An 8,063-nucleotide genomic window follows, 5' to 3' on the forward strand; every position below is an offset into this window, starting at 1 on the left:
TTTTTTTTTTCAGGTTTTTGGCCGGGGCTGGGTTTGAACCCACCAACTCTGGCATATAGGACCCTCGCCCTACTCCTTTGAGCCACATTGTTGTTTGGCAGGCCCGGTCAGGTTCAAACCCTCCAGCTCTGATGTATGTGGCTGGTGCCCTAGCTGCTGAGCTATAGGCACTGAGCCAGGACTGTGGTTTTCAACTCCTGTTTTCTTTCCTAAGTTGATCAACAAAGATGAACTAATACAGGTCAACCACAAGATTCCTCTTTAAAACTATATCAAATCCTGAGCAGCCAATTTTCTGCTACCTGCCCCTGGTTTTCTTTAACTGTCGAGAATGAAAACGTACAGAGGAGCCAGATCAGCTGGCTCATGCCTGTAATTCCAGCACTTTGGGAGGTTGTGGCAGGAGGATCACTTGAGCCCAAGAGTTTGAGAACAGCCTGGACAACATAGACTTCATCTCTACAAAAAATAGGCAGGGCGAGGTGGCTTGCACCAAGCACTCTGGGAGGGCAAAGCATGTGGATTGCTAGAGCTCACAAGTTTGAGACCAGTCTGAGCAAGAGTGAGACCCCATCTCTACTAAAAATAGAAAAAACTAAGCAGGTGTTGTGGTGCGTGCTTGTAGTTGCAGATACTCAAGAGATTGAGGTAGGAGGTTGAACCCAGGAGTTGGAGGTTGCTGTGAGCTGGGCTGATGCCAAGATACTCTGGCCTAGGCAGCAGAGTGAGTGAGACTCCATCTCAAATAAATAAATAATAAAAATTTAGGGTGGTGCCTGTGGCTCAGTTAGTAGGGTGTCAGCCCCATATACCAAGGGTGGTGAGTTCAAGCCCAGCCCCAGCCAAACTGCAACAATAAAAAAATAAATAAATAAAAATAAATTTTAAAAGGTAGCTGTGTGTGGTGGTGTGTACCCACAGTCTCAGCTACCGGGAATGCTGAAGTGGGAGGATGACTTGAACCCAGGAGTTGAGGCTGCAGTGAGTTGTGATCATGCCACTCCATTCCCAGGTAGACAGACGGGTTAGACTCTGTCTAAAAGAAAAAAAAAAGGGTAGAAGGCATTCCTTTAGAGAAGAAGGGAGAGAGAAAACTAGCAAATAAACTGTGAGCTATTGTGAAACCTAAAATTCCATAAAATTTTTTTAAAGTTTCTAGTTAAATAGCCCAGGGCTGTCTAGTTCTCTTCAATTCCCAGTCTCACCCAAGTAAGTGTTTGGTTACAGACATTTAGGGGGAAGTGATAGGACAGTCCTACTTTTCTTTCTACCAGCCAATACTATCAAAACAGGTTTTACATTTCCATGGTAACTCTAAATCTCTCATCCTTATTTTATTATGGATCCTGGTGCATAACCAGTATCCTCCTTGTAAGAGGCAGTCCAGAGAATAGGATGAAAGGGAAGAGTGGGAAGGGAATGCAATGTAGACCTAGAAAAACCACTGATTAATTATAACTTAGCATTTTCTTTTTCTTTTTTTTTTAGAGAGAGTCTCACTTTGTTGCCCTGGGTAGAGTGCTATGGCATCATACAACAACCTCAAACTCCTGGATTCAAGAGATCCTCCTGCCTCAGCCTCCTGAGTTGCTGGGACTACAGGTGCCCACCGCAACACCCAACTGATTTTTCTATTTTTAGTAGAGATGGGGTCTTGCTCTTGCTGAGGCTGGTCTTGAACCCCTGAGCTAAGGCAGTCCACCTGCCTCAGCCTCCCAGAGCAATAACTAACCCTTTTCAATATAACATGATGAAAGGGCTATGACATGGAAAACAGTTCCCATGTATTATGTTGTATAGAGAAAGTTTGCTTTGACCTCGTTTTCTTCTCATTATCCCTTTTTCTCCTTTATCACTTTTTGTAGCTTTTTTTGTTTCTGTCTTCTTTTTATTGGATTGACATTTTTTCAATCTCCTTTATCTCACCAATCCTCTTTTTCCTTTTTCTTTACACTGCTTAGTATATTGTAAAAATGTATATTTTTTATATATCATACTGCAGTTTTTGTTCTGTGTCTTGAATAGCAGTTGAGCAAGAGAAGTTTAGCATAACAAGAAATTTGTATTATATTCATTTTCTGCCTCTGAAGAGAAATAGTGCCTTCTAGTGTTTGCAATAATATTTTGTATTTGCACCATTTTCATTCATCTGAAAAGTAAAATAATATTTTTTAGAAAAAACATTTTTGTAGTTCTCCTGCCCTATTTATTAAATGTATGTATTTCACTATTATCTCCATTTTAGAGGGGGAAAAGCCAGAATTACGAAACACTAATTTGATGGTGAAGTTTAAAAAAAAATTATTTCAGATTATTACCAGGGCACAAATGTTATATAAATTGCTTTTGTACTTTTTGAGTCAAAGTTATAAGTGTGCCCATTACCCAGAAAATGATGTAAGTGTGAATTTATCCATCTCCTCTTCTACCTGCTTGATTTTTGGTGAGTGTTATTTCCTATGTGCACATAAGTGTTGATTTTTTTTTTTTTTTTGAGACAGTCTCACTGTGTAGCCCTGGATAGAGTACCATGGCATCATAGCTCACAGCAACCTCAAACTCTTGGGTTCAACCAGTTTTCTTGCCTCAGCCTGCCGAGTAGCTGGTACTACAGGCACCCGCCATAACCACTGGTTGTTTTTTTCCATTTTTTAGTAGAGAAGGGGTCTTGCTCTTGCTCAAGCTGGTCTCAAACTCCTGAGCTCAGGTGATCCACATGCCTTAGCCTCCCAGAGTGCTAGGATTACAGGTGAGAGCCCCTGTGTCTGGCTGTAAGTGTTGATTGATTAGAGTACATGTGGTATTTGTTTTCCCGTTCTTATGATGCTTCATTTAGAAGAATGGGCTCTAGTTCCATCCAGTTTCATATAAAAGGTATTACTTCACCATTTTTTCTTTCTTTCTTTCTTTTTTTTTTTTTTTTTGAAGACAGAGCCCTAAGCTGTCCCCCTGGGAAGAGTGCCCTGGCATCACAGCTCACAGCAACCTTCAACTCTTGGGCTCAAGCAAGTCTCCTGCCTCCGCCTCCCAAGTAGCTGGGAACATAAGCGCCCGCCACAATGCCTGGCTATTTTTTGGTTGCAGCTGTCATTGTTGTTCTGTGGGCCCGGGCTGGACTTAAACCCGCCACCTTAGGTGTATGTGGCTGGCGCCTTAGCCACTTGAGCCACAGGCGCCAAGCCTACTTCACCATTTTTTATGGCTGAATAAGATTCCATGGTATACATATACCACATTTTATTAATCTACTCATGAATTGATGGGAACTTGGGTTGTTTCCATATCTTTGCAGTTGTGAATTGTGATGCTATAAATGTTTGAATGTGTCTTATTAATAAAATGTCTTTTTTTTTTCTTTTTAGAGAAAGAGTCTCACTTTGTCACCCTCGGTAGAGTGCCGTGGTGTCACAACTCACAGCCACCTCCAGCTTGGGCTTAGGTGATTCCTTGCCTCAGCCTCACGAGTAGCTGGGACTACAGGCACCCGCCACAATGCCCAGCTATTTTTTTGTTGCAGTTTGGCCAGGGTCGGGTTTGAACCCACTGCCCTCGGTATATGGGGCTGGTGCCCTACTCACCAAGCCATAGGCACTGCCCAAAATGTCTTTTTTTGTTTGGATAAATATTCAGTAATGGGATTGCTGGATTGAATGATTTTAGGTCTTTGGAGTGTCTCCATACTACTTTCTATAGAGGTTGTGCTAGTTTGCACTCCCACCAACAGTTTGTGAGTGTTCCTATCTTTCTGCATCCATGCTGGCATTTGTTGTTTTGGGATTTTTTGATAAAAGCCATTTTCACTGGCGTTAAGTGACATCTCATTGTGGTTTTGATTTGCATTGGTGAGTTGATGTTAGCACTTAGACCAAACTTATGTTAGGGTTAGAAGAATATATTCTACCCAGCTGCCATCAATCACCAACCAGTGAGAAGACAGATCAAAAAAAATATGATTTATAAAAATGCCCAGCCCACCAAAATGATGTCATAGATGAAGAATTGCAAGAGCTGCTTGTTGCAGGGCAACAGCATGAACAAGAAGTGTTACAGAAAGGTTGCTCAAACTCTCCATCCCTCAAGGTAACCCTTTCATGAGTGGTATGGAGATAAAACTTTGCTTGATTTTGCTACTCCTGTGTCACTATTTTTTTTTTTTTTTTTGAGACAGAGTTTCACTCTGTTGCCTTGGGTAGAGTGCCGTGGCATCATCTTAGCTCACATCAACCTCCATCTCTTGGGCTCAAGTGATCCACTTGCCTCAGCACCCCTGAGTAGCTGGGACTACAGGCACCTGCCACAACGCTGGGTTTGAACCCTCCACCCAATTAGTTTTTCTAATTTTAGTAGAGAACGGGGGGGTCTCATTCTTGCTCAGGCTGGTCTCAAACTTGCGAGCTCAGTGATCTACCTGCCACAGTCTCCCAGAGTGGTAGGATTACAGCTGTGAACCACTGTGCCAGGCATCTTAGTCACTTTTATTTCTCCTAGACTAGAACTTGTCATCTTTTTCTGGAGAATTATACTCTCACAAAAGTAAATATAATACTTAAGAGACTTACCAGATGTAAGAATTTAGTTGTAGCTGAGTATTTCCCAGCCTCCTGTGGGTTTGTATACACATTCCTTGAAATGGATTCTGCCTTGTTGTCTATTATGAAAAAGTGAGCTAGCCGAGTGTGGTGACTCATGGCTGTAATCTCAGCACTCTAGGAGGCCAACGTGGGAGTGTTGCTTGAGTTTAGGAGTTAAATACCAGCCCAGGCAACCCAGTAAGACCCTGTTTCTACAAAAGACAAAAACAAAAATTAGGGCGACACCTGTGTCTCAAAGGGGTAGGGTGCTGGCCCCATATGCTGGAGGTGGTGGGTTCAAACCCAGCCCTGGCCAAGAAAAAAACCTGCAAAAACAAAAATTAGTTGGGCATTTTGGGAGGCAGAAATAGGAAGATCACTCAAGCCCAGCTGGAGTAAGCTATGATCATGCCACTGCACTTCAGCCTGGGTGGCAGAGCAAGACTCTATTTCTTTAAATTTTAATTTTAATTTCTTTTTTTTTTTTGAGATAGAGTCTCACTACGTCGCCCTGGGTAGAGTGCCGTGACATCACAGCTCATAGCAACCTCAAACTCATGGGTTAAAGCAGTTCTCTTCCATCAGCATCCCAAGTAGCTGTGACTATAGACACCCACCACAACGCCCTGCTATTTTTTTGTTGCAGTTGTCATTGTTGTTTAGTAGGCCCGGGCCAGGCTCAAACCTGCCAGCCTCAGCGTATGTGGCTGGTGCTCTACTCACTGAGCTAGAGGGGCTGAACCTAATTTTTAATTTTTAATTTTTTGAGACAAAGAATTTCACTTTGGGGAGGCACCTGTGGCTCCTCCAGCCCCATATGCCAGAGGTGGCAGGTTCAAACCCAATCCCGGCCAAAAAAACTGCAAAAAAAAAAAAAAAATTGCCCAATATTGTTTTGGGCAGCGCCTGTGGCTCAAAGGAGTAAGGCACCAGCCCCATATGCTGGAGGTGGAGGGTTCAAACCCAGCCCCGGCCCAAAAAAATAAAAAAGAATTTTACTTTGTTACCCTCTATAAAGTGCTGTGGTTAATAGCTCACCACAACCTCAAACTCTTGGGCTGAATCGATTCTCTTGCCTCAGCCTCCTGAGTACCTGGGTCTACAGGCACTCTCCACAACACCTGGCTATTTTTACAGATGGGGTCTCACTCTAACTCAGGCTGGTCTTGAACTCAGGCAATCCGCCTGCCTCAGCCTCCCAGAATTCTGGGATTACAGGCATGAGCCACCTTGCCCAACCCATAGGACCAAATTTCTAAAAATTAGATTTTAAAAAATAAATAACTAGAATATGGGGATAATGTTATTGAGCACTAATAATCTTTTAGGGACTAGATATGTGTTTACACATTTAATTCTCACAACAATCAGTTGAATAAGATTATTATCATTTTAGAGATGAAGAAACTGAGAGCTAGAGAGATTAAACAGCTTCCCCCAAAGCTGCACAATTAGGAAGTGGCAGAGACAGGCTATGACTTAAAAACCATAATCCTTCTACTCCAGTTTGTTGTCATTAACAAGCTATGTAGGCTCGACGCCTGTGGCTCAAGTGGCTAAGGTGCCAGCCACATACACCTGAGGTGGTGGGTTTGAATCCAGCCCAGGCCCACCAAACAACAATGATGGCTGCAACCAAAAAATAGCCAGGCGTCGTGGCGGGCGCCTGTGGTCCCAGCTACTTGAGGGGTGGAGGCAGGAGACTCGCTTGAGCCCAGGAGTAGAGGTTGCTGTGAGCTGTGATGTCACAGCACTCTACCCAGGGGGACAGCTGGAGGCGCTGTCTAAAAAAAAAAAAAAAAAAAAAAACAAGCTATATAACTGGTGGCAAAGTAGTTAACATCTCCAGGCCTCAGTTTTACCATTTTCAAAAGGACTATGGACTAAATGACTTCTAAGATCTCAACTGGTAGGGTTGCTAGTAGAGATTCCAAATTGTCTACCCATTATACATTAACATATTCTTCTTTGCCAATAGGATGGCAACAAACTGATTTAGCATATTTTCTTTTGTCTTTCACTCTTACCCTTATTTCTATCTGGAACGTAAACTTTTTTTTTTTGGTAAGTATTTATTTATTTATTTTTTATTTTGAGACAGAGCCTCAAGCTATCCCTCTGGGTAGAGTGCTGTGGCATCACAGCTCACAGCAACCTCCAACTCCTGGGCTCAAGTGAGTTTCCTGCCTCAGCCTCCCAAGTAGCTGGGACCACAGGCACCCGCCATAACGCCCAGCTATTTTTTGGTTGCAGCCGTCATTGTTGTTTGGCGGGCCCCAGGCTGGATTCGAACCTGCCACCTTAGGTGTATGTGACTAGCACCTTAGCCACTTGAGCCACAGGCACCGAGCCTGGAATATAAACTTGATACTAGGAGCATCTTATCTCAAATCCTTGGTAGAATGTTTGTTTTCTACTGTTTTCAACTGTCCCCAGGATCTAATGTTGACCTTCAAAGAAGTAGAGTGTGTCCACTCCTGGGTGCCAGCAGGACAATTATAGGCATACCAACAACAAAAGATATATATACACACACACACACACACATATACATATTTTACATAGTCAGCTCTGAGTTGTCTCTTTTAAGATTATATATATATATATAAATACATAAATATACACATACATATATATATATATAAAAATACATATATATACACATACATATATATATTTTTTTTTTTTTTCCTTCCAGAAATACCCTAACAGACATACTGAAATAATGTTTACCAGTTTACTGGGTATCCTTAGCCTAGTCAAATTGAGATATAAAATTAACTATCACATCATCTCACCAGCTCTCTTTTCCATGTACAAACTATCACTAGTCCTGTGAATGTGACCATCAAGTCAGTGTAAATGTTGGCATTCTCTCTTTTTTAGTCCTAATGCTTAGATTAGGGTTTAGACTACTACAATAATTCCTTTTTTTTTTTTTTTTTTGGACACAGAGTCTCACTCTGTGCCCTGGGTAAAATGCCATGACATCATGGCTCATAGCAATCTCAAACTCTTAGGCTCCAGAGATCCTTTTGCCTCTGCCTAACTGGGAGTACAGGTGCCCACCACAGCCCCGAACTAGTTTTTCTTTTTTCTTTTTCTTTCCATGTTAGACGGGTAATGTGCTGATGTAACAAGATTTGTAGGAGGCACATCTCACGCATGCACCTGAAAACCCAATCATCATATTTATGAACTACAAAAGGATCCCCAGCTAGTTTTTCTATTTTTAGTAGAAATGTGGTCTCACTCTTGCTCAGGCTGGTTTTGAACTCCTGAGCTCAGGCAGTCCACCTGCCTCGGCCTCCCAGAGTGCTAGAATTACAGGTATGAGCCACCTCGCCCAGCCTATAATAATTCCTTAACTGGTCACTCTGTCTAGACTCAAGTCCTCCACATGCTCTGTGTTGCTGCCAGGTTTCTAAGATCTTTCTCTGGCCATGTCATTTTCAAAATCAAAACCCTCTGGAATACAGGACAAAGTTCAAA

At 42.4% G+C, this 8,063-nt stretch overlaps 1 non-coding gene across 1 annotated transcript; it reads right to left on the reverse strand.

The window, feature by feature from the left end:
• Positions 1 to 7,681: 7,681 nt before the first annotated feature.
• On the reverse strand, positions 7,682 to 7,782 carry LOC111721760. Its single transcript, XR_002770781.1, has one exon. It is a non-coding gene; the product is annotated as a small nucleolar RNA U13 (small nucleolar RNA).
• Positions 7,783 to 8,063: the final 281 nt, after the last annotated feature.

Source organism: Otolemur garnettii, unplaced genomic scaffold (genome assembly GCF_000181295.1).
Source record: "Otolemur garnettii isolate 467f Iridium unplaced genomic scaffold, OtoGar3 scaffold00181, whole genome shotgun sequence".
In the NCBI taxonomy this organism is placed as follows: Eukaryota; Metazoa; Chordata; class Mammalia; order Primates; family Galagidae; genus Otolemur; species Otolemur garnettii.